The sequence below is a fragment of the Aquarana catesbeiana genome, linkage group LG03 (assembly GCF_042186555.1).
Source record: "Aquarana catesbeiana isolate 2022-GZ linkage group LG03, ASM4218655v1, whole genome shotgun sequence".
In the NCBI taxonomy this organism is placed as follows: Eukaryota; Metazoa; Chordata; class Amphibia; order Anura; family Ranidae; genus Aquarana; species Aquarana catesbeiana.
In genome coordinates, this window is record NC_133326.1 from 505,698,876 (window position 1) to 505,726,172 (window position 27,297).

Sequence of the window (27,297 nt, forward strand, 5' to 3'; positions counted from 1 at the left end):
AGTTTTAAAAACGGCCGTTTTTTCAGGAGCAGTGATTTTAATAATGCTTAAAGTCAAACAATAAAAGTGTAATATCCCTTTAAATTTCGTAGCTGGGGGGTGTCTATAGTATGCCTGTAAAGGGGCGCATGTTTCCCGTGTTTAGAACAGTCTGACAGCAAAATGACATTTCAAAGGAAAAAAGTCATTTAAAACTACTCGCGGCTATTGCATTGCCGGTCTGACAATACACATAAAAGTTCATTGATAAAAACGGCATGGGAATTCCCTACAGGGGAACCCCGAACCAGAATTTTTAAAAAAAATGACGTGGGGGTCCCCCTAAATTCCATACCAGACCCTTCAGGTCTGGTATGGATATTAAGGGGAACCCCGTGCAAATTAAAAAAAAAAAAAACGGCGTGGGGTCCCCCCAAAAAACCATACCAGACCCTTATCCGAGCACGCAACCTGGCAGGCCGCAGGAAAAGAGGGGGGAACGAGAGAGCGCCCCCCCTCCTGAACCGTACCAGGCCACATGCCCTCAACATTGGGAGGGTGCTTTGGGGTAGTACTTTTGTACCCCCTTACCATTTCACAAAGGGGGGGCCGGGATCTGGGGGTCCCCTTGTTAAAGGGGGCTTCCAGATTCCGATAAGCCCCCTGCCCGCAGACCCCCACAACCACCGGCCAGGGTTGTGGGGATGAGGCCCTTGTCCTCATGAACATGGGGACAAGGTGTTTTGGGGGCTACCCCAAAGCACCCTCCCAATGTGGAGGGCATGTGGCCTGGTACGGTTCAGGAGGGGGGGCACTCTCTCGTCCCCCCCTCTTTTCCTGCGGCCTGCCAGGTTGCATGCTCAGATAAGGGTCTGGTACGGAATTTAGGGGGACCCCCACATCATTTTTTTTTTTTTTTATTTTGGCCGGGGTTCCCCTTAATATCCATACCAGACATGAAGGGCCTGGTATGGATTTAGGGGGACCCCCACGTCATTTTTTTTTTTTTAATTTTGGTTCGGGGTTCCCCTGTGGGGAATTCCCATGCCGTTTTTATCAATGAACTTCTATGTGTATTGTCGGACCGGCAATGCAATAGCCGCGAGTAGTTTTAAATGACTTTTTTCCTTTGAAATGTCATTTTGCTGTCAGACTGTTCTAAACAGGTGAAACATGCGCCCCTTTACAGGCATACTATAGACACCCCCCAGCTACGAAATTTAAAGGGATATTACACTTTTATTGTTTGACTTTAAGCATTATTAAAATCACTGCTCCCGAAAAAACTGCCGTTTTTAAAACTTTTTTTTGCATTGATCCATGTCCCCTGGGGCAGGACCCAGGTCCCCAAACACTTTTTATGACAATAACTTGCATATAAGCCTTTAAAATTAGCACTTTTGATTTCTCCCATAGACTTTTAAAGGGTGTTCCGCAGCATTCGAATTTGCCGCGAACAAATTGTTCGCTGTTCGGCGAACTTGCGAACAGCCGATGTTCGAGTCGAACATGAGTTTGACTCAAACTCGAAGCTCATCCCTAGTGCCTAAGGCCCAATTTTTCAGCCCTTGTTTAACAGGGGCGTGTAATTACAATTTTTGAAGCAATACTTTGCAGCAGGGCTCCTTCCTGCGCTCCAACTAGAGTATCTTTGAGGGGTTGCAGTGTTGTGGCACCAGCACCAGTGCCTAAGGCCCAATTTTTCAGCCCCTGTTTAACAGGGGCGTTTAATTACAAATTTTGATGCAATATTTTGCAGGAGGACTCATTCCTGCGCTCCAACTAGAGTATCTGTGAGGGGTTGCAGTGTTGTGGCACCAATGCCTAAGGCCCAATTTTTCTGCCCCTGTTCAACAGGGACATGTAATTACAATTCTTGATCTAATATTTCACAGCAGGGCCCGTTTCTGCGCCCACTAAGAGTAACTGTGAGGACTTACAGTGTTGTGGCAACACCACCACCACCAAAGGCCCAATTTTTCTGCCCCTGTTCAACAGGTGCATGTAATTACAATTCTTGATCTACACTGTAATATTTCACAGCAGGGCCCCTTCCAGCTCTCACCAAGAGTAACTGTGAGGACTTACAGTGTTGTGGCATCAGCACCACCACCACCAAAGGCCCAATTTTTCTGACCCTGTTCAACAGGGACATGTAATTACAATTCTTGATCTAATATTTCACAGCAGGGCCTGTTTCTGTGCCCACCAAGAGTAACTGTGAGGACTTACAGTGTTGTGGCAACACCACCACCACCACCAACGACACATTTTTTCTGCCCCTGTTCAACAGGTGCATGTAATTACAATTCTTGATCTAATATTTCACAGCAGGGCCCGTTTCTGCGCCCACCAAGAGTAACTGTGAGGACTTACAGTGTTGTGGCAACACCAACACCTAAGGCCGCAATTTCTGCAGAGTATATAGGGCAGGCCCCTACTTTCAAACATCCAACTTACAAATGACTCCTACTTGCAAACGGAAGGAAACAACAGGAAGTGAGATGAAATCTACCCCTAGGAAGGGAAATTCTCTCCCGTAAGAGTTAATATGGGAAAAACGTGTCTCCTCTCCACTGATGCTTTATCACCAGTCCTTGTTTCACTAAAAACCCCAAATTGTCAAAAAACATTTGTCATTGGGACAGATAGTGAGGTGAAATCTTCTGAAGAGGTGCACAGACAGCAAAACAAATGTCACAGGGGTGATAACCCTTCCCTATGTTTTCCAAAAAGCTTAAAAACAGATTTTTTGACTGGAGCTACACTTTAAAAATGTACTGGTTCAAAATTACAAACAGATTCTACTTAACAACAAACCTACAGTCCCTGTCTTGTTTGCACCGCCTGTATACTGCTGTTCAGAGTACAAAGGGCCTGGGGGCTCCACGCCTTTCCTTTTTTTAATTTAGATTTTTTTAATATCCATACAAGACCCAAAGGATCTGGTAATAGACTGGGGGGGGGGGGGTACCCATGCCGTTTGTCTCACTGATTTTCATCCATATTGCCGGAACCCGACATTACATTAAAGCCACAAGCAGTTTTAAATGGCTTTTATTCCTTTAAAAATGTCATTTTGTGCAGGGACTGTTCTAAGCACGGGAAACGCCACTTTACAGGCATACTATAGACACCCCCCAGGTCCAATATTTAAAGGAATATTTCACTTTTTTTCACTTTAAGCATCATTAAAATCACTGCTCCCAAAAAAACAGACGTGTTGGTTAAATGGGCTTCAGGATGTAAATGGACTTCTGCTCATTTTTTATTAGCTACCTCCAATCCATCACATTTGTGTCTGATTAAATGGATGCAGTCTCTTTAAACTTTTTTAAACCAGACCTGGATGGACTAGGAGGTAGGCGGATGTAAACGACACAAGTATATTTTAGGTCTGCCTGCTCATAGATCTGCATGGAGCTTTTGATTAGGTCAGCCTGAAAAACTGAAAGGGGACCTAATTTGGAAGCCTATAGGAATGGGGCCTTAAAGGCTCTCTTATAAGCTACCTTACTTATTATAAGCAGCAGTCTATGACCAGTTTGAAAGCAGGATTAGTGTCATAAAGAGTAAAAGCTAATTGGCTGGCAGGCGTACACTGTGCAGTGGTAGTTATTGAATGTCTGGGCAATTCATTTTACCACTGGGTTAATCTACAGAATCTTGCATTCCGCTACAGGATTTAGCTAAGCAATTATTCAGGCATGGTAAGTTTCTTGCCAGCTTATCGCCGAATAATGAATCTTTTTCAAATTATTGCTGAATAAAACAGATTCCTACCGTAACATAGGCTGTAAAACTGCCAGTGATTTCTTATCTTGAACATGTAATACTAGGATCACATCACACATCCTGTTCCACTTTAGTAAAGCAAAGTGACAGCAAATTAATGTGAGATATATCAGCTGTTAGGTCACCCTCTGGGCTGAGTTGTAAAAACTGGAAGGAAGGAAAGCATCTGTATTGTCAAAAGCAGCCAATCAAATGTTACTTTTCCATTTCTTAATGTCTGTTTTTACCTTTTTACTGGTTTACACCAGCTTAATAGTTAGGGCATTTTCTTTGTAGTGCTGGAGTACTTGTTTTGTTTTGTGTTTTCGCCTGTGTGGGTTTGCTCCAGGTGCTTTAACCCTTGTCTGTCTTCAATTTCAGAGGGTACGTTGATCCAAACTTCTTTTACAGCTGGTAGCTTTCATCTCTGACCATGTGATTGCCGTTATGGCTTTGTTTATAAAAAAAAAAGAAGGCATGTCAGTTACAGCTCATTTGCATTTCTCCTCACACCTACATAGAAATATTTTTCGTAAAGAGGAAACTACACCGTTGGAATTTTTTTTTTTTTTTTTAAATAAGGATTAAAAAGGGAAAAAAAATAGTGTTGCATGTTTTGGTCTATTTTTTTTTAATACTTTTGGTCATTTTATAAAATATTTACAAACATTTAATACAAGTGTTAAAACACAACCGATGGTGTGTGGTGTGAAGGCAGCATTGACGATGTGCTGTAAACAGTGCATTGCACTATTTACCTTTTTTGTGCAAACTTTATTAATATGTCACAAAATGACATTAATTAAAGAGGTTGTAAACCTCAGAAAAAAAAACCTGCAAGATAAAGGAATAATGAGCTAGTATGCATCACATACTAGCTCATTATGAAATACTTACCTTAGAATGATGCCCTGCAGAACCGCCCGAACTCCGCTCCCATGGTCGGCATCTTTCTTTTGGGTTCACGGGCTCCGGCGCTGTGATTGGCCAGAGCTGCGATGACGTCACTCCTGCGCATGCACGTGTGTGCCGCTAGTCATGGCACGTGTACTGAAGAAACGGCACAAGCAGGCGATTTCTTCAGTGCGCATGCACCAATGACGTCGGCAGCAGCGCATATAGTGAATATCTCCTAAACTGTGCAAGTTTAGGAGATATTTACAGTACTTACAGGTGAGCCTTATAGGCTTACCTCTAGGTACAAGTTGTGTAACAGAGTTTACAACCACTTTAATTCACAACACATTGTGGTTAAAAAAGTCCTGCGTGCCATACTTTTTTCAGAACACACCACAGCAGTGTGGTGGTGTGAACTGGTAGGATAGGGAGCACGGCTTATTGCCTTGTCTTGCATTGGGTGAAAATGGCTGCCCATTTTTAGGAGTAGCTGTCTATTGTTAGGGCAACACTTTTAGAAAAAGTCTCCAAGGAGCTGCTGATCTAGCAGGAAACAACAAACAGGTTCAAAACAAGGCTCGCAAAAACGTAAACAGGATTGATCTGCACAAAAGTCATTGGCTTCTAAACGACTTCCACCTGACACTATACGAGCAGGTCTTCGTTCACAGAGTAAATCTGCTTCATCTGCCCCTATACCCACAGTTTCTGGTGCTGGGAGCAATATTTCCTCCATGCTATTTCTCGCTTAAATGGGGCTACCTCACAGGTAAGCCAGCTTAACCTATCTCCACCTTCGGGGGACTTACCACAGACCCCCCTTGGGGAACTGCTCAATGCCCCAATCTTTTCACTACAGCCTCCTCTGGAGTCCAAGCAGGCTCCCACTGCACCAGTCCTTTCCAAGCTAACAAGCAAAGTGGCTTCCAGGTAATCAACCTATCATCTTGCACTTTGACGGATGATCAGATCAGGGTTCTCAGCCTTGGTCTATCATTCTGCCCAGAGCAGGAGGTTGATTCCTTTGAAATCATTAAGGATATCAATCTATTCGCTCGGAAGTTGATGTTTAAAGTCATTTATGACAAGGAACATTCAGCTTCCACCAGCAAAAACCTTTCTGAAGAAATTTGGAAAGATAAAACTATTAATGAATTTCAAGCCATAAATGAACTTATGGAATTATGGGAGGAGCAATCCTCTGGATGATCCCCTTGAGGACCCAGGTCTTGATTCCCTGTTGTCCATTGACTCTCAGTCTGACAGATTTTTTCCCCTGCCATCTTTATATAAACCCAAATCGCGTTGCTTCCCCATCATGCAGGGGAATCCAAACATTTGGGTTTTCACCCAGCAAGTAACTAAAGAAATCTTAAGCACTAAGTGGAAACGATCTAAGGCTGATTCTAATCTTGAGTCTGTCCAATGTCAAGCTTTAATGTCTCTGAGGAATAATGAACAGTTGATCATTAAGCCTTCTGATAAAGGAGGCAACATAGTTGTGATGGATCTAAAGAACTATAAAAAGTCTGTAAAAACTCCCAGACTGCCAACTCTATATGCCTTGCCAAAGATACATAAGAACGCCCAGTTTCCACCAGGGCGTCCTATAGTATCTGGCAATGGCTGTTTGACTGAGCCAGCTAGTAAGCTAGTTGACGATTACTTAAGAACACATGTAAAGTCAAAAAGCTCCTACATTCAGGATACGGCAGATCCTCTGCATTCCTTGGATGGTTTATCCATCCCAAAGAAAGCTTGGCTTGTTGCAATTGATGTGGAGGCCCCCTACAACTCGATCCCTCACAAGTTGGGGGTTTAAGTTGTCAATGGCTTCCTATCAGAACGAGGACCTCAAACTAAGGCTTACAACAACTTTGTTTTGGACCTCCTGCTTTTTATTCTCTCCAACAATATCTTTGTCTTTGACCGCTCCCACTGCCTCCAGGTGCAGGGGCTTGCGATGGGGACCAAATGTGCCCCATCGTATGCCAACCTGTACCTGGGGGGGATGGGAGCGTGAGATCTTTTCCTCGGATGAATTCTCTGCTGATTTTGAAGGGTGTTATTGTGGAGAAGATTCATAGATGACATTTTTGTCATCTGGCTATTAATGAGGGATGAACTAAAGCATTTCCTAAAGAAGTTGGAATCAAATACTTACAACTTGAAATTTACCTTATCTTGTGACCAAAAGTCTATTGATTTTTTTAGCTATCACAATTTTTACAAACCCAGATGGTATTCTTGGTTAATCCCTCTATCGGAAACCACTAGCCTGCAATACTATTCTACATGCCACCAGTTTGCATCTTGACTCTTTAATCCTGAGCATACTATACAGTCAGTATTTGAGACTAAGGAGAAACTGTAGTGTGGATGGGGACTATGAGCGGGAAGGCACTTCAAATTCGTCTTCTAAATAGAGGATATACCAAGATGTACCTAAATAAAGCCTATCGGAGAGTTAAACAGAAGGATCGAAAAAGCCTAATCCACTCTAAAAAAATCTCTAAGAGTGGACAACCTGTACGTCTTATTACCGTATATACTCGAGTATAGGTTGATCCAAATATAAGCCGAGGCCCCTAATTTACCACAAAAAACTGGGAAAACTTATTGACCCGAGTATAAGCTGAGAGTGAGAAATGCAGCTGTAAGTGGAAAAAGGGTCAACATTGCCCATCTGCAGCTGCATGCCTTCCTGTGTCCTGTGTATGCCTCCCTGTGTCCTGTGTATGCCTCCCTGTGTCCAGTGCATGCCTCCCTGTGTCCTGTGCAGTCTACCTGTGCCAATCTGCATTCTCTCGGTGTCCTGTGAATGCCTCTGTGTGGCGATCTGCAGCCTCCGTGTGCCGATCTGCAGCCACCATTGCATTGATCAGCATGTCATAAAAACATACGGCGGCCATTCCAGTGTTCAAAAGGCGTGCCTCCTCCTTGTCTGTGATAGGCAGAACACTCAATTTCCCAGCAGTCAGTGTTCAGCCTATCACGGACGTCCACTCATCCTCATAGCATGAACTACATGCCACCAGTTTGCATCTTGACTCTTTAATCCTGAGCATACCATACAGTCAGTATTTGAGACTAAGGAGAAACTGTAGTGTGGATGGGGACTATGAGCAGGAAGGCACTTCAAATTTGTCTTCTAAATAGAGGATATACCAAGAGGTGCCTAAATAAAGCCTATCGGAGAGTTAAACAGAAGGATCGAAAAAGCCTAATCCACTCTAAAAAAATCTTCAAGAGTGGACAAAGAGTGGACGGACGTCCGCTCATCCTCATAGCACGAACGAGGATGAGAGGATATCCATGATAGGCTGAACACTGACTGTTGGGAAATTGAGTGTTCTGCCTATCACAGATGAGGATTTTGACTGGCTCAAAAATTAATTGAGGTAGGCTATTATTAGGGAGTATGCTTTTGCAACCTTCTCCCTTTTTTTTTTCTGTCCAAATGTTTAAATACTCATTTATACCCTTGTTTTTTGCATCTTTACCTTCAATTCAGATGGACTTTCTGTTCTTCCCTGTTTATTACCCTCCTCTATGATGCTCCCAAATGGCCCTGCTTGCCCTTCCTCAACTATTGATGACTGTATTTTTGAAATTTTGAAGGTTGGTGCCGTGGTTAGAACATGCTTATTGTTCATTGTTTATCAGGCTATGAAACTAAAATCTCCATGGATTGTTGTTTGCTGTTTTGTTTTTGTATGTTCCTTTTTTCCCAAATTGGGTTTATTGATTTGTATATTTTTCTATTATAGTGATCAGTCTATATACACAGAGTTTATTGTAATAGATCTCCTGAAGAAGCCGTGAATGGCGAAACATATAGAGAGACAATTTACTTCTGTTGTTATTTGTTACTGATGTACTGTGGTGTTACTCCTTTTTCACATATGTATTTTTAATTAAATAAATATTTTCTGTTTTTCTAAATTTTGTATATGTGTGCGCTTTAAAAGTCCAAATTTTTCTCCTTCTATGTTATTCTTGCAATAAGGGATGTGGTACCTAAATTAAGTCTTTCCAACAGACTAGCTCTAAAACTATACTTCTCCTTTGATCTAGCATGAAAATAGTCACCTGCTGACTACAATTGATGAATATAAAATAATTTTTATGCAATATTTAAAGTGCATGCATAGCCAAAATTATTTATTATAGAGCAAAACTGGCCATAGAGGGGCTGAGCGAAAAAAACAAACAGATTCCTCTATCCACACAAATGAGGTGGATAAAGGAATCCCCCTACTGGAACATTGTATTCTGACAGGGGGGCTCTCCATTGTCAGAGTACACTGATCAATGGCTGCAGCCAGCCACACACTGATGAAATTTATTCAGTCTCTGCTGAACTGGTCGAATTATGATCTGTCTATTTCCAGCTTTAGAAAGAACTATCTTCAGTGTAAAGAAGAACAAAGAGTCCTGGAAGTGATGGTTTTGCCCCCACAAAGGCCTGATTTCAACATCATTGAGTCTGTTTGGGATTATATGAAGAGACAGAAGCATATAAGGCAACCCACATCCACAGATGCAGTTAGTTTTCCAAGATGTCTGGAACAACCTGCCTGCCAAGTTCCTTCAATAACTGTGTGCAAGTGAACCCAGAAAAATCAATGCTGTTTTGAAGTCAAAGGGTGGTCACACCAAATGTTAATTTGATTTGGATCCCTTTTTTGTTCATTTACTTTCATTTTTGTTAATTGGTAAAAATAAGCTATTAACACTTCTGTTTCTGAAACCATTGTTAATTTACAGCATTTTTGACACCTGCCTAAAACTTTTGCACAGTACTGTACATTTAAAATGTACTTTATTAAATCGAAATACAAAAACTAATTGTAGGGCAGAGCTATACTTACTTCCCATCACTCTGTCAGTGGCACCAACATCATTGCCCAGTCTTTTTTTGAGGTTTAGAATTTTCGGCCTTCCTAATTAGTCTAGGCCGGTATGACAAAACGCCCACACATACATTTACAATGCAAACCCAATAACCAAAAAAAATGTATTAAAACATTTGTAATTACCCTTTACCCCTTTATTCTCTTTTATATGAGACCTTTCTTGAACCGTGGAAATAAATAAAGAATAAAAAAAAAAAGAGAAATATTTCGAAAACGTTATACGGAACATAGGCTCAGATTTTCTGTGGATAACAGCAATGTTTTTCACACAGGTTAATAGTAAAAACAAAAGGTTTTGCACAGTCTGGTATTGTAACACTGAAAGCTACATAATTTGCTAAAAATATTTCTCTACCAAGGAAATGTGAATTTAAATTACAAAAGGCTGAGGTTGCCAGGCACATTCTATGTGTGTTTATGATTTTGCTTCCATTTATGATTGAATGTTGCATATTACAAATTTTGTCTCTGTGTTTTTAGACTTTTTTTTCTTAAAGAATTTTAACCACTTATATACCCACCAATACTGGGTGCTTTCACCCCCTTCCTTCCCAGGCCAATTTTCAGCTTTCAGCGCTCTTGCACTTTCAATAAGAATTGCGCGGTCATGCAACACTGTACCCATATGACATTTTTATCATTTTGTTCACAAAAATAGAGCCTTATTTTGGTGGTGTTTATTCACAAATCAGTTTTTTATTTTTTGCGATATACAGTAGGGACAGAAAGTATTCAGACCCCCTTAAATTTTTCACTCTTTGTTATATTGCAGCCATTTGCTAAAATCATTTAAGTTCATCATTTAAGCACCCCATATTGACAGAAAAACACAGAATTGTTGACATTTTTGCAGATTTATTAAAAAAGAAAAACTGAAATATCACATGATCCTAAGTATTCAGACCCTTTGCTCAGTATTTAGTAGAAGCACCCTTTTGATCTAATACGGCAATGAGTCTTTTTGGGAAAGATGCAACAAGTTTTTCACACCTGGATTTGGGTATCCTCTGCCATTCCTCCTTGCAGATCCTCTCCAGTTCTGCCAGGTTAGATGGTAAACGTTGGTGGACAGCCATTTTTAGGTCTCTCCAGAGATGCTCAATTGGGTTTAAGTCAGGGCTCTGGCTGGGCCATTCAAGAACAGTCATGGAGTTGTTGTGAAGCCACTCCTTTGTTATTTTAGCTGGGTGCTTAGGGCCATTGTCTTGTTGGAAGGTAAACCTTCGGTCCAGTCTGAGGTCTTGAGCACTCTGGAGAAGATTTTTGTCCAGGATATCCCTGTACTTGGCCACATTCATCTTTCCCTCGATTGCAACCAGTCGTCCTGTCCCTGCAGCTGAAAAACACCCCCACAGCATGATGCTGCCACCACCATGCTTCACTGCTGGGACTGTATTGGACAGGTGATGAGCAGTGCCTGGTTTTCTCCACACATACCATTTAGAATTAAGGTCAACAAGTTCTATCTTGGTCTTATCAGACCAAAGAATCTTATTTCTCACCATCTTGGAGTCCTTCAGGTGTTTTTTTAGCAAACTCCATGCGGGCTTTCATGTGTCTTGCACTGAGGAGAGGCTTCCATCGGGCCACTCTGCTATAAAGCCCCGACTGGTGGAGGGCTGCAGTGATGGTTGACTTTCTACAACTTTCTCCCATCTCCCGACTGCATCTCTGGAGCTCAGCTACAGTGACCTTTGGGTTCTTCTTTACCTCTCTCACCAAGGCTCCTCTCCCCCAAAAGCTCGGTTTGGCCAGACGGCCAGCTCTAGGAAGGGTTCTGGTCATCCCAAACGTCTTCCATTTAAGGATTATGGAGGCCACTGTGCTCTTAGGACCGTTAAGTGCAGCAGAAATTTTTTTGTAACCTTGGCCAGATCTGTGCCTTGCCACAATTCTATCTCTGAGCTCATCAGGCAGTTCCTTTGACCTCATGATTCTCACTTGCTCTGACATGCACTGTGAGCTGTAAGGTCTTATATAGACAGGTGTGTGGCTTTCTTAATCAAGTCCAATCATTTTAATCAAGCACAGCTGGACTCAAATGAAGGTGTAGAACCATCTCAAGGATGATCAGAAGAAATGGACAGCACCTGAGTTAAATATATGAGTGTTACAGCAAAGGGTCTGAATACTTAGGACCATGTGATATTTCCGTTTTTTCTTTTTTAATAAATCTGCAAAAATGTCAACAATTCTGTGTTTTTCTGTCAATATGGGGCGCTGTGTGTACATTAATGAGGAAAAAAAATGAACTTAAATGATTTTAGCAAATGGCTGCAATATAACAAGAGTGAAAAATTTAAGGGGGTCTGAATACTTTCCATCCCCACTGTAAGCGAAAAAAGAGCGGAAATTAAAAAAAAACAACAATATTTTCTACTTTCTGTTTTAAAAGAAATTCAATAAAATCAAATTTTGTCATAAATTTAAGCGAAAATTTATTCTGCTACATGTCTTTGTAAAAAAAAATCCAGTTAAGTGTATAATAATTGGTTTGTGTGATCACGGACATATGTGCACAGATGATCATGTACAGATGTGCGCAGATGATCACGGACATATGTGTGCAGATGATCATTGGGACATATGATTTTACTGTTACATATGTGGGACAGGTTTTTTTCTGTGTGAGGACATGTGTGGGGACATGTGTGTGGGGACATGTGTGGGGACAGTGTTTTGGGGACACTATTTTGGGGACTATGATTCTACACTGTGTGGGGACACTGGGCCGGTGATCAGTGTGTAAAAAGCTGTAAAAAACAGCTCATACTCACTGATCACCGGCTGGCTGCAGCAATACCCTCTCCTCTCCTCACTGACAACTTCCATGTGAGGAGAGGAAAGCCGATCATCTAGCAACCAGCTCCCTGTTTACATCACATGATGGCTGTGATTTGACACAGTCGTCATGTGATCAGGAGGGTCAATCACAGAGCCCTCCTGCCGACTGGAGATGCGCCGCGTCCGGGTGACACGAGCGCATCGGGATCGTGCAGCTGCAAGGGCACACGCGCGCACGATCCCCCTCCTTCTGAGGGACGTTCCTAAACATCCACTCAGAAGGAGGAAACTCCCACCTGGCCATATACAGTCCCTGACAAAAGTCTTGTCGCTTCTCTATTTTGTAGAAATACTGCTATTAACCTGACTTTTAATTAATCAATTGGTGTTAGAAATAGCTCATATGAAAAGCTAAAGCCCTCCCAAATGATGTTTAATGCACTGAAATAAATTAGCTTCACTGAAAAAAGATTTATCACTTAATCAAGATAGACAGGTCAAATTTTGGCAAGACAAAATTTTTGTCGCCTATATAGAAATTGAACAACTTTACTGAAAATCCAAAAATATGTCAGCAAATTAAGTAGTGGTGCTGTGAGATCCAAATTTAATATCTTGTATGACTTCCATGAGCTTAAAGGACAGCATCCATGCGGTTTGGCAAGGATTCATACAATTTATTGATGAAGTCATAAGGAATAGCAAAGAAAACAGTCTTGGATGCCTCCCAGAGTTCATCAATATTCTTTGGTTTCGTCTTCCATGCTTCATCTTTCATCCTACACCACATATGCTCAATGATGTTCATGTCTGGTGACTGGACTGGCCAGTCCTGGAGCATCTTGATCTTCTTTGCCTTAAGGAACTTTGATGTGGAGATGGAAGTATGCTATGGAGCACCATCCTGCTGCAAAATTTGGCCTTTTTTATGGTTGGGAATATAAGAGGTAGCTAAGATTTCTTGGTAGTTTAGACTATTGATGTTGCCTTCCACCCTGCAGATCCCTCGCACACCCCCATACTGGATGTAACCCCAGACCATGATTTTGCCTCCACCAAACTGTTTTCTGGGTAAATCTCGGCTCCGTGCGGGTTCCAGTAGGTCTCCTGCAATATTTGCGGCGACTGTGGTGTAATTCAACAGAAGATTCATCTGAAAATTCCACCTTCTGCCACTTTTCCTGACCTGGCCTTGTCCAAAACATCTCCAGTCTCTTCAAATCTTTTTTTTATCCTCTGAACTTGACGCTGAGACACATTGAAGGTGTCTGCCACATCAGCAGTGGATCTGGTCTTCAGCCTCTTGATAATCAACACTTTAGTCTCCGGGTGAATCTTAGGCATGTTTGCAGAGGTCTAGTTGCAGTTGAGAAGGTCTAGTGTACTGGTGTTCTTTTTATACACACCTGAGACCTAATTGATCCATTATTAGTCACATGTGAAGCTCATATAACAAGGCGACAACACTTATGTCTTGGCAAAAATTGACTCAATGGGCTTTACCAAGCTGTGAATATTAAAATACTTTTTGTCAGTTTCGTTTTGCACTGAAACATTATTACAAAAGCTGTTGGGATTAAAATGACTCATTTCTTGTAACAAAATCTTGATTAGAAATATATTTTAGCGGCACTTCAGGTCAATTTGTACACAAGCGACAAGACTTTTGTCAGGGACTGTATGTGCAGTGGCCGGGTGGGAGGTGGTTAGGGATGAGCCGAACACCCCCCTGTTCGGTTCGCACCAGAACATGCGAACAGGAAAAAAGTTCGCTCGAACACGCGAACACCGTTAAAGTCTATGGGACACGAACATGAATAATCAAAAGTGCTAATTTTAAAGGCTTATATGCAAGTTATTGTCATAAAAAGTGTTTGGGGACCCGGGTCCTGCCCCAGGGGACATGGATCAATGCAAAAAAAAGTTTTAAAAACGGCCGTTTTTTCAGGAGCAGTGATTTTAATAATGCTTAAAGTCAAACAATAAAAGTGTAATATCCCTTTAAATTTCGTACCTGGGGGGTGTCTATAGTATGCCTGTAAAGGGGCGCATGTTTCCCGTGTTTAGAACAGTCTGACAGCAAAATTACATTTGGAAGGAAAAAACCCATTTAAAACTACCCGCGGCTATTGCATTGCCGACAATACACATAGAAGTTCATTGATAAAAACGGCATGGGAATTCCCCACAGGGAAATCCCGAACCAAAATTTAAAAAAAATGACATGGGAGTCCCCCTAAATTCCATACCAGGCCCTTCAGGTCTGGTATGGATATTAAGGGGAACCCCGGCCAAAATTTAAAAAAAAAATGACGTGGGGTTCCCCCTAGATTCCATACCAGACCCTTCAGGTCTGGTATGGATTTTAAGGGAAACCCCGCGCCAAAAAAAAAAAAATGGCGTGGGGTCCCCCCAAAAGTCCATACCAGACCCTTATCCAAGCACGCAACCTGGAAGGCCGCAGGAAAAGAGGGGGGGATGAGAGTGCGGCCCCCCCCTCCTGAACCGTACCAGGCCACATGCCCTCAACATTGGGAGGGTGCTTTGGTGTAGCCCCCCAAAACACCTTGTCCCCATGTTGATAAGGACAAGGGCCTCATCCCCACAACCCTGGCCGGTGGTTGTGGGGGTCTGCGGGCGGGGGGCTTATAAGAATCTGGAAGCCCCCTTTAACAAGGGGACCCCCAGATCCCGGCCCCCCCCTGTGTGAAATGGTAAAGGGGTACTTACCCCTACCATTTCACTAAAAAACTGTCAAAAATGTTAAAAATTACAAGAGACAATTTTTGACAATTCCTTTATTTAAATGCTTCTTCTTTCTTCTATCTTCCTTCATCTTCTTCTTCTTCTGGTACTTCTGGCACTTCTGGTTCTTCCTCCGGCGTTCTCGTCCAGCATCTCCTCTGCGGCGTCTTCTATCTTCTTCTCCTCGGGCCGCTCCGCACCCATGGCATGGGGGGGAGGCTCCCGCTCTTCTCTTCATCTTCTTCTTCATCCTCTTCTCTTCTTCCTTTTTCTCTTCTTCATTTTCTTCTCCGGGCTGCTCCGCACCCATGCTAGCATGGAGGGAGGCTCCCTCTGTGTGACGGCATCTCCTCGTCTGACGGTTCTTAAATAACGGGGGGCGGGGCCACCCGGTGACCCCGCCCCCCTCTGACGCACGGTGACTTGACGGGACTTCCCTGTGACGTCACGGGGAATGCCACAGGGAAGTCCCGTCATGTCCCGTGCGTCAGAGGGGGCGGGGTCACCGGGTGGCCCTGCCCCCCGTTATTTAAGAACCGTCAGTCAAGGAGACGCCGTCACACAGTGGGAGCCTCCCTCCATGCCAGCATGGATGCGGAGCGGCCCGGAGAAGAAAATGAAGAAGAGAAGAAGAGAAGAAGGAAGAAGAGAAGAGGATGAAGAAGAAGATGAAGAGAAGAGCGGGAGCCTCCCCCCATGCCATGGGTGCGGAGCGGCCCGAGGAGAAGAAGATAGAAGACGCCGCGGAGGAGATGCTGGACAAGAACGCCGGAAGAAGAACCAGAAGAGCCAGAAGAACCAGAAGAAGATGAAGATGAAGGAAGATAGAAGAAAGAAGAAGCATTTAAATAAAGGAATTGTCAAAAACTGTCTCTTGTCATTTTTAACATTTTTGACAGTTTTTTAGTGAAATGGTAGGGGTAAGTACCCCCTTACCATTTCACACAGGGGGGGGCCGGGATCTGGGGGTCCCCTTGTTAAAGGGGGCTTCCAGATTCCGATAAGCCCCCGCCCGCAGACCCCCACAACCACCGGCCAGGGTTGTGGGGATGAGGCCCTTGTCTCATCAACATGGGGACAAGGTGTTTTGGGGGGCTACCCCAAAGCACCCTCCCAATGTTGAGGGCATGTGGCCTGGTATGGTTCAGGAGGGGGGGGCGCACTCTCATCCCCCCCTCTTTTCCTGCGGCCTTCCAGGTTGCGTGCTCGGATAAGGGTCTGGTATGGACTTTTGGGGGGACCTCACGCCGTTTTTTTTTTTTTTTTTTTTGGCGTGGGGTTCCCCTTAAAATCCATACCAGACCTGAAGGGTCTGGTATGGAATTTAGGGGGAACCCCACGTCATTTTTTTTTTAAATTTTGGCCGGGGTTCCCCTTAATATTAATTTTGGTTTGTGGTTTCCCTGTGGGGAATTCCCATGCCATTTTTATCAATGAACTTCTATGTGTATTGTCGGCAATGCAATAGCCGCGGGTAGTTTTAAATGGGTTTTTTCCTTCCAAATGTAATTTTGCTGTCAGACTGTTCTAAACACGGAAAACATGCGCCCCTTTACAGGCATACTATAGACACCTCCAGTTACGAAATTTAAAGGGATATTACACTTTTATTGTTTGACTTTAAGCATTATTAAAATCACTGCTCCTGAAAAAATGGCGGTTTTTAAAACTTTTTTTTGCATTGATCCATGTCCCCTGGGGCAGGACCCGGGTCCCCAAACACTTTTTATGACAATAACTTGCATATAAGCCTTTAAAATTAGCACTTTTGATTTCTCCCATAGACTTTTAAGGGGTGTTCTGCGGCATTCGAATTTGCCGCGAACACCTCTAGTTGTTCGCTGTTCGGCGAACTTGCGAACAGCTAATGTTTGAGTCGAACATGAGTTCGACTCTAACTCGAAGCTCATCCCTAGAGGTGGTTAAGAACATAGCATGGGCTTCCATAGAACATGGAATGTTCTTTTTTTGTAGGCTATAGAAAAAAATTTAGAAAGTAGCTACACCTGTCTAGCAGAAAAATATATTTTTAATTAGTATTCTTTAAATATATTGTTTCATTATGCTAGTACATATTTAAAAGCAGACCTCTGGGTATTTACATATTTTTAAAATGTTTGGCTTCCCCCTTCTGTATTAAAAAAAATTTAATCTCTGTACCTTATCTCTGCGTGTCCCAGCACTTTTCTCAACTTCCTTCCTTCTTTCCTATGTTGAACATCAGTGAGTGTCATGTTACCCATTTTCTGTGAGCCCAAAGCCATCATTACCTCTGTCCTGTTTCCCGGGAGCTGCAATGCATGCTGGCGTCCGCCCTCCTACCTCCCCTCCACAGGGTTGGGGGTGGCTGGCTGGGCGGATCTTTCCACCGTGCATCGGTGCCACACCCCCGACACTGTGCATGTGACTTCCTTGGTTGGGCGTCGCACACACAGACGTCCTGTATATCAGCTGGGCTGACATGTGGTGAGATACTCTGGCATCACCGAGGTTTTGCTCCACTGTGTCGCGCCTGCTGGCGTTCCATGCTGGAGCTGCATCTCACTCCCTGCTTCATGGTATTCAGAGATGGTGCTGATACTACCTATGCACACCCTGATCCTCTCCTATCTATGTGGCTTCAAACATCACATCCATTCTTCAAGGTAATCTTCCGGGTGCTTTTTTCAATCACCTTGGTGATATCCGCAGCTTATATCATCTCGTTTTTTGTTACTTGTATCATCATAGATACATTTTATATATTTCCTACATTATAGAAGTCCCCTCCACTGCGGGGTGCTGGTGTGTGCAGTCTGGTATTCCTCGTTGAGGTCCTCCTCTCAGCTCTCGGGCCAGGCTCCATGGCTTACAACTGGCTTTGTTTTGTCGCACAGTCCCAGTTTTGGCTATCATGTGAGTAACCTTTTTGGCATGGCCCATTATGCCCAAATTTCCCCCTTTTTCTGCTGATTTTGTTAGACCCATGAAATTATATTGTTTTTCATACATTTTTATAGAATTCAGATGCATCTGGCTCCTGAAGAGTGGATTGAAGTCCATGAAACGCAGCGTCGGGCCTATCTTTGATGCATCAAACACACATTGACCAATTTTCAGATGTTTTTTACTTCACATGACTTTTATCTTGCTTGGGGAATTAAGATGCAAAATTGTACCTACCCATGTCCCATGGTTGTATATACATAGATTTATTGTCTATATGCGATTATTTTATGTCTAATGTATGCAATGCGTTTTTATGCCATGTTGATCATTGGTCCTTAATAAACATACATATGTTTGCCCCTCTGTGAGTGTGATTGGGCTGCATTATGAGCACCTCATTCAAAGTCCCAACCTCCCCCCCTCTTTTTCATTACCTCTGGAGGTGTATTATAATGCATCCTGGGATCACAGTACTCCAGGAGAAGTCACATGTCATTATATGAGTGCCAGGCAGTCCATGAGGCAGTACTGCAGGGAAAAGTGGAGAGCTGGAGCACCTACTGGAGAAGGACACTCTTTTTTTTATGTAGCATAGGCTACAAAAATAAAGTACATCGGCCACACTGAGGTGGCATCAGGATAATTTGATTTGTTTTAGTAAGCTGATCCAAATTGTTTAAAGTCATTGTAAAGGTATAATGTTTTTTTTTAATAATAAACATGTTATACTTACCCTCCTTTTCAGGGGTCCCCAACTGGCGCTGTCAGCTCCTCCTCTTCTCTGTTTGCCCCATAGCAAAGCGTTTGCTGTGGGGGCAGACATCCAGTCTTGATTTCGAGAGAGCGGCCCACCAATTGCTCCCGCTGCTGCCACCATGTTCTGCAGGGAGAGAGAAAGAGAGCAGCGCCACTGCTCTTGGGCACAGTGCTGGATCGAGATTGGCCTCAGGACTAGGAGGGAGCTGACCATTCAATGTTTTTTTATCTTAATACAGAGAAAAAACCCTAAGACTTTAGGAAAATCCTGTTCCTGGAGTTCTTTCTTAAGGGCCTATAATTATTCTGCATTTCAGCAGAGGACTTGCAGATATGGACTTGCAGATGTGGACTTGCAGATATGTTAAAATGAAATTCATCTTCATAACTGGGAACCCTGTAGTTTTGACCTAGAGATTTGGAATTTTTTGTAAGCTTGTTGAAACTCTCTGAGTAAAATGGTTACAACCCTGGTCTGACAATAGGCTGCTTAAAGTAGTAACATCAGTCACTACTAATAGCCAGTCATGCAGAGGTTCAGAGCAGGGAATAATTGCTGATGAGACAGAGTGATTTAGTAGGAGGTATCCTCATGTCCTCTCACTGCCTCCAGTATCTCCCTATGGCTACAGAAATGAGCATCTTTAGCTAGAGAGAGAGAGAGGTGAGATGGAAACGTTGATAGGTGGAGTGGACGATGAATTTGCCAATGTATTTTATCTGCCTTTTTTGTTGTTCAGGTCGTGCCACCCCTGCATGTTTGTAGAAAGTATATTGTGATTTATGATTTCCCATTTGTTGCCCACTTATAGCTACAATTGCCAATTTGCTGCCTCTGTATTGATATAGTTGCTGGTGTGCTGCCCAAATTGGTCACCCATATACATTGGTTAGCCATGTATTGCCATGAATTTTAGCATGTTGTCTGTGTATTGACACATCAGCCAATGTTTATGGACATATGCGGTACTACACAGACAATGCTACAGTGCCTTGCAAAAGTATTCACCCCCCCCCGGCAATTTTCGTGTTTTGTTGCCTCACAACCTGGAATTAACATGGATTGTTTGAGGATTTGCATTATTTAATTTACAGAAGCAAACAACAAGTAGGACAAAATAACAGAACAAGTCAATGTGCATAACTATTCACCCCCCTAAAGTCAATACTTTGTAGAGCCACCTTTTGCGGCTATCACAGCTCCAAGTCGCCACATCTTACCACTGGGATTTTTGCCCATTCCTCCTTGCAAAACTGCTCCAGCTTTTTCAAGTTGGATGGTTTGCAATTGTGAACAGCAATCTTTATGTCTGACCACAGATTTTCTATTGAATTGAGGTCTGGGCTTTGACTAGGCCATTCCAACACATTTACATGTTTCCCCTTAAACCACTCAAGTGTTGCTTTAGCAGTGTGCTTTTGGTCATTGTCCTGCTGGAAGGTGAACCTCCATCCTAGCCACAAATCACACACAGAGTGGTACAGGTTTTGCTCAAGAATATTCCTGTATTTAGCACCATCCATCTTTCCCTCAACTCTGACCAGTTTCCCAGTCCTGACTGCTGAAAAACATCCCCACAGCATGTTGGTGCCACCACCATGTTTCACTGTGGGGATGGTGTTCTTTGGGTGATGTGATGTGTTGGGTTTGCGCCAGACATAGCATTTTCTTTGATGGCCAAAAAGTTAAATTTTAGTCTCAGCAGACCAGAGCACCTTCCTCCATACATTTTGGGAGTCTCCCACATGCCTTTTCGCAAACTCAAAATGTGCCATTTTGTTTTTTGCTGAAAGTAATGGCTTTCTTCTGGCCACTCTGCTATAAAGCCCAACTTCATGGAGCGTACGGCTTATTGTTGTCCTATGTACAGATACTCCAGTCTCTGCTGTGGAACTCTGCAGCTCCTCCATGGTTACCTTAGGTCTCTGTGTTGCCTCTCTGATTAATGCCCTCCTTGCCCAGTCCGTGAGTTTTGGTGTGCGGCGTCTCTTGGCAGGTTTGTTGTTGTGCCATGTTCTTTCCATTTGGTTATGATAGATTTGATGTTGCTCCTAGGGATCCTCAAAGATTTGTATATTTTTTTATAACCTAACCCTGACTTGTACTTCTCAACATTGTCCCTTACTTGTTTGGAGAGTTCCTCGGTCTTCATGGCAGTGTTTGGTTAGTGGTACCTCTTGCTTAGGTGTTGCAGCCTCTGGGGCCTTTGAAAAAGGTGTCTATATGTAATGACAGATCATGTGACACTTAGATTGCACACAGGTGGACATTTCACTAATGATGTGACTTCTAAAGGTAATTGGTTGCACCCCAATTTTTTTTTGGGCTTCATAGTTAAGGGGGTGAATACATACGCATATGCCAGTTATCATTTTTTTTATTTCTGAAAAATAGTTTTATGTATATATTTTTTCAAATTTTACTTTACCAACTTAGACTATTGTGTTCTGATCCATCACATATAATTCAGATTAAAAAAACATTGAACTAAAGGCTGTAATGTAACAAAATAGGTAAAAAGCCAAGGGGTGTGAATACTTTTGCAAGGCACTGTATCTAAATGAGTGTATTTCCCAATCAGTGCTGTATGTTCTAGGGTAAATATTACCATAATTTAAAGCCATTTGTCAGTACCAAACCACAACCCCAAAAAACTCTGATATTCTGGACATACATCTAATTTGGTGCAGTGCCTATAGCATGCTACAGTGGCTGTCTCCTCACCTGTATGATCTCAAGCTCATGGGGATTTAAAAGATCCCAGTTCAATTCATGTTGAACTTTTCTTTGAAGGTAGAAGTCGGCTGAAAGATATAAAATATTGCATTTTCTTTAGAACTAAGTCTGGTTTGTTATTCCATTACATGCTACATTTTAAAATGACAGAAACAATTTCTCTATTTTCATTTGCATTTCACTGCACCAGTGAACAAGTCAAATATCACAAATATATGCTACAGCAAGTGATTCTGTTTATCTGAGAAATTCAAGTAGATTTTCCACTACACCTACTCAGCAGTCTGTAGGATGAACTTAAAGTAAAGCGAATAAGCCTAAAAAGTAATTTTATAACACTCACAAACATTTATGTTAAAGTTACAAGAACCTTTTAGTTTAAAAACCAGAAAGGTGTAAAAATGCAGCTTTCTGCAGAAATGTCACGTCAAGCAGCTTTCAGGAAGAAAAAAGTCATTTTCTATCAAGAGATGGTAGAACGATGAGAATACTGAGGCAATTCAAAGGCAAAGTATAGTTTTCTTGAGCATATATTTGAGGTTATTATATTACATTTTTATTTCTGACCCCGTTCCCCTTCCCCCCATTAACCCTTCTTTCCCCAGCTGGAGCCTTTCCCCAGCATGTGTCTTATGTTTTATATTTTTTTACTTGCATTTTCCTGATGTCTTAGGCTGGTCATGTAACAAGTGAGGTCCCCTTAAAATTTTCTCTGGCAGTGGGCAGTTCTAAATGATGCATCATTCATTGCAGTGCAGGGTGTTGTGGTAATGCCTCCTCGGGGGAGGTCCGTGATGCCCTGCACTCACAGAATGTCCTCCGTCTTCTGGGATGAATGACACTAGGCATCTTTTAATCTGGAAAAATGGAAAAAATGCAGCGCTCGACAAGTATATATAATCGCCCAAGGTGATCCTTGAGGTAAATACATAGTTACATATATAGTAGGTGAGGTTGAAAAAATACACAAGTCCATCAAGTCCAACCTATGTGTGTGATTATGTGTCAGTATTACATTGTATATCTCTGTATGTTGCGGTCATTCAGGTGCTTATCTAATAGTTTCTTGAAGCTATCAATGCTCCCCGCTGAGACCACCGCCTGTGGAAGGGAATTCCACATCCTTGCCGCTCTTACAGTAAAGAACCCTCTACGTAGTTTAAGGTTAAACCTCTTTTCTTCTAATTTTAATGAGTGGCCACGAGTCTTGTTAAACTCTCTTCTGCGAAAAAGTTTTAACCCTATTGTGGGGTCACCAGTCCGGTATTTGTAAATTTAAATCATATCCCCTCTCAAGCGTCTCTTCTCCAGAGAGAATAAGTTCAATGCTTGCAACCTTTCCTCATAACTAAGATCCTCCAGACCCTTTATTAGCTTTGTTGCCCTTCTTTGTACTCGCTCCATTTCCAGTACATCCTTCCTGAGGACTGGTGCCCAGAACTGGACCGCATACTCTAGGTGCGGCAAGACCAGAGTCTTGTAGAGCGTGAGAATTATCATTTTATCTCTGGAGTTGATCCCCCTTTTAATGCATGCCAATATTCTGTTTGCTTTGTTAGCAGCAGCTTGGCATTGCACGCCATTGCTGAGCCGATCATCTACTAGGACCCCCAGGTCCTTTTCCATCCTAGATTCCCCCAGAGGTTCTTCCCCCAGTGTATAGATTGCATTCATATTTTTGCCACCCAAATGCATTATTTTACATTTTTCTACATTGAACCTCATTTGCCATGTAGTCGCCCACCCCATTAATATGTTCAGGTCTTTTTGCAAGGTTTCCACGTCCTGCGGAGAAGTTATTGCCCTGCTTAGCTTAGTATCGTCTGCAAATACAGAGATTGAACTGTTTATCCCATCCTCTAAATCGTTTATGAACAAATTAAATAGGATTGGTCCCAGCACAGAACCCATTCCGAGTACTCCCCATTTATCACCACCCTCTGAACTCGCCCTTGTAGCCAGTTTTCAATCCATGTACTCACCCTATGGTCCATGCCAATGGACCTTATCTTGTACAGTAAACGTTTATGGGGAACTGTGTCAAATGCTTTTGCAAAATCCAGATACACCACGTCTACGGGCCTTCCTTTATCTAGATGGCAACTCACCTCCTCATAGAAGGTTAATAGATTGGTTTGGCAAGAACGATTCTTCATGAATCCATGCTGATTACTGCTAATGATACCGTTCTTATTACTAAAATCTTGTATATAGTCCCTTATCATCCCCTCCAAGAGTTTACATACTATTGATGTTAGGCTAACTGGTCTGTAATTCCCAGGGATGTATTTTGGGCCCTTTTTAAATATTGGTGCTACATTGGCTTTTCTCCAATCAGCTGGTACCATTCCAGTCAGTAGACTATCTGTAAAAATGAGGAACAACGGTCTGGCAATCACTTGACTGAGTTCCCTAAGTACCCTTGGATGCAAGCCATCTGGTCCCGGTGATTTATTAATGTTAAGTTTCTCAAGTCTAATTTTAATTCCGTCCTCTGTTAACCATGGAGGTGCTTCCTGTGTTGTGTCATGAGGATAAACACTGCAGTTTTGGTTACTGAAGCCCCCTGATTCACTCGTGAAGACTGAGGAGAAGAATAAATTCAATACCTTTGCCATCTCCTCATCCTTTGTAACCAGATGTCTTTCCTCATTCTTTATGGGGCCAATATGGTCTGTCCTCCCTTTTTTACTGTTTACATACTTAAAGAATTTCTTGGGATTTTTTTTGCTCTCCTCCGCTATGTGTCTTTCTTGTTCTATCTTAGCCATCCTAATTGCACCCTTACATTTCCTGTTGCATTCTTTATAAAGTCTGAATGCTGAGGATGATCCCTCAACCTTGTATTTTTTGAAGGCCTTCTGCTTTGCTTTTATATGCATTTTTACATTGGAGTTAAGCCATCCAGGACTTTTGTTCGCTCTTTTAAATTTATTACCCAATGGGATACATTGGCTAATGCCCTTATTTAATATGCTCTTAAAGCAAACCCATCTCGCCTCCGTATTCTTTGTTCCTAATATTTTATCCCAGTTTATGCCTTTTAGCAAGGTTTGTAGTTTAGGGAAGATGGCTCTTTTGAAATTCAGTGTCTTTGTATTCCCTTTATGTTTCCTATTTGTGTGATTTATACTGAAACTAATTGACCTGTGATCGCTGTTACCTAAATTGCCCCGTATTTCCACATCCGTGATCAGGTCTATATTGTTGGTAATCAGTAGATCCAGTAATGTTTTATTTCTAGTTGGTGCGTCTACCATCTGACCCATAAAATTGTCCTGCAAGACATTAAGGAATTGGCGAGCCTTAAATGAATGCGCGGTTCCCTCCACCCAGTCTATGTCTGGATAATTAAAATCCCCCATTATGATAACACTTCCCATCCTTGCTGCTAATCCAATTTGTGATAGGAGATCCGTCTCCACTTCCTCCCTCAGGTTAGGGGGCCTATAGCATACTCCCAGTATTATTTTCCCCTTAGCTTCATCTCTTTGGAGCTCTACCCATAAGGATTCCACCTCCTCCCTAGCTCCCTTAGTGATGTCATCTCTCACATTCACTTGTACATTATTCTTGATATATAGGCATACCCCTCCCCCTTTTTTACCCTCCCTATCCTTGCGGTAAAGGGTATACCCTTGAATGTTTGCCAGCCAATCACGAGAGCTGTTGAACCAGGTCTCTGAAATTCCCACAAAATCCAAATCCTCCTCGTACAACAGTATCTCTAGTTCACCCATCTTGTCTGCCATGCTCCTGGCATTGGTGAACATGACACATAGTTTAGACCGGTCGCATATTGTCCTCGTATTGGGTGTTTTTAGATTGCAATTAGGACTTGTTACTATACTCACCTTGTGTTTTTGTGCTTTGGTTAACCTGCCACTAATGCCCCCAATACTACCCTCTGGAATATCTTCCGCGCTGGCTATCTCTGCCTCTGGACCCTCCCCCCCATCGCCTAGTTTAAAAACCCCTCTAACTTTTTGGCCATCTTCAATCCCAGCAGATCTGCACCCTCCTCATTTAGGTGCAGTCCGTCCCTTCTATAGTACCGGTTACCGACTGAGAAGTCGGCCCAGTCCTCCAGGAACCCAAACCCCTCCTTACTACACCAGCTCTTCAGCCACTTGTTTACTTCCCTAATCTCCCTCTTCCTTTCTGGTGTGGCTCGATGTACCGGTAATATTCCTGAGAATACTACCTTGGAGGTCCTTTTCCTCAATTTAGCTCCTAAGTCCCTAAAATCGTTCTTTAGGACACTCCATCTGCCTCTGACTTTGTCATTGGTGCCAACGTGCACCATGACAGCCGGGTCTTCCCCAGCCCCTCCCAGTAATCTGTCCACAAGATCCGTGATGTGCCGAACCCGAGCGCCCGGTAGACAACATACTGTTCGGCGCTTCAGGTCTTGGTTACAGATTGCCCTCTCTGTCCTTCTAAGAATTGAGTCCCCTACCACCAGAATCTGTCTTTCCTTTCCCTTTGCTGCCCCCCCACTCTCACTGGAGGAGTTCTTCCCCCGGCAGCTAGGAGAGTCCCTCAGCTCCAGCAGTGCTGGTCCCTGACTGGTTTCACCAATGTCACTCAAAGTAGCGTACTTATTGGGATGCTCCAGTCCTGGATCGGCCTCCCTGGCACTTCCCCCTCTACCCCTCCTGACTGTCACCTGTAAAACATTCACTAAAGAAAACTCGTGAGTAATAATTACATTTAGTGAAGTGCTAAAAAGCGCTCCTTACATGTGAAACAATGTTTATGCAAATATAATCGCATGGACGCATAATCCATCTAAAAACTTCACATAAAGTGTTAATCAGACCAAAATGCTCAGCTGAAATAATCAAGGTGTAAAAGAATGTTCACAAAAGTTCATCAAGGCAAACAGTATAGTCTTTCTGAAGAAAGAAGAAAGTATGATCCTTCTTATATGCCAAAATGTCAGGTGAACATTATGTGGGTGACTTGACACATAGCATTCAGGAATATATATAATAAGGGTTACTTCACACATAACACTCTGGGATGTGCATCCAACATCAAATAAGGGGAGTGGGTACTCTTACCCCAAAGCGTGGACACACACGCCGTATGGCGGCGGGTCAATCATACATGGAATTATCCTCCAAAGCAGATCCTCCAAACCGAACCTCCACAGGATGAACAGTGCTCACCAGCATCCACATCCAAGGGGATCCGTGATGAGAAATCCCAGTAGGAACTCCAGAGGGAAGATGTTTGTAGTTGTCACACCAGCAGCATGGATCATGGGAGAAAAAATAAAACAAAAAAAGGCCTCTACATAGAGCAGGTAAATCCAATAAAAAGATTTTTTCAGATAAAAAACAGATAAAAAACGTACAGGACATCACTTAAGTTGTGTACAGACGTAATCGCACAATCAGATAAAAAAGCGTGGTATATCAAGCCTAGCAGGCTATATACTTGTCGAGCGCTGCATTTTTTCACTTTTCACAATTTTTATCATTGATGATGCTGGTTGCTGTTTCTTTTGTTGTTGTTTTTTTTATATATAGGGTAGCGCAACTGTGTTTTATATTTCTATCTTTTAATCTGGAAATGAAGTACAGTACATCTAGTGGTGACAACTAATTACTGCAGGGACAGTGTGAGAGAAGGTGAGTATTGCAGCAAAAGCAACTTTTTCCATTTTTAAACCTTCTGGTAATAGCCCAGTTTCGGGGAAACCAGGCATATATATGCTGTTATTTGTGTGTATTCTCTTCCTGTCAGATGAGAAATATATGCTTAGTTTTA

General features: G+C 42.6%; 1 long non-coding RNA gene across 1 annotated transcript in view; it reads right to left on the bottom strand.

Moving 5' to 3' along the window:
* The window catches only part of LOC141134610 (uncharacterized), a 52,300-nt gene extending 30,711 nt beyond the window's left edge, over positions 1–21,589 (bottom strand). Inside the window, exons 1-3 of the long non-coding RNA XR_012243234.1 lie at positions 21,508–21,589; positions 18,760–18,906; positions 4,002–4,204 (exon numbers count right to left, since the gene is read on the bottom strand). This is a non-coding gene — a long non-coding RNA (uncharacterized lncRNA). The remainder of the gene's footprint in view (positions 1–4,001; positions 4,205–18,759; positions 18,907–21,507) is intronic.
* Between the last annotated feature and the right edge of the window lie 5,708 nt (positions 21,590–27,297).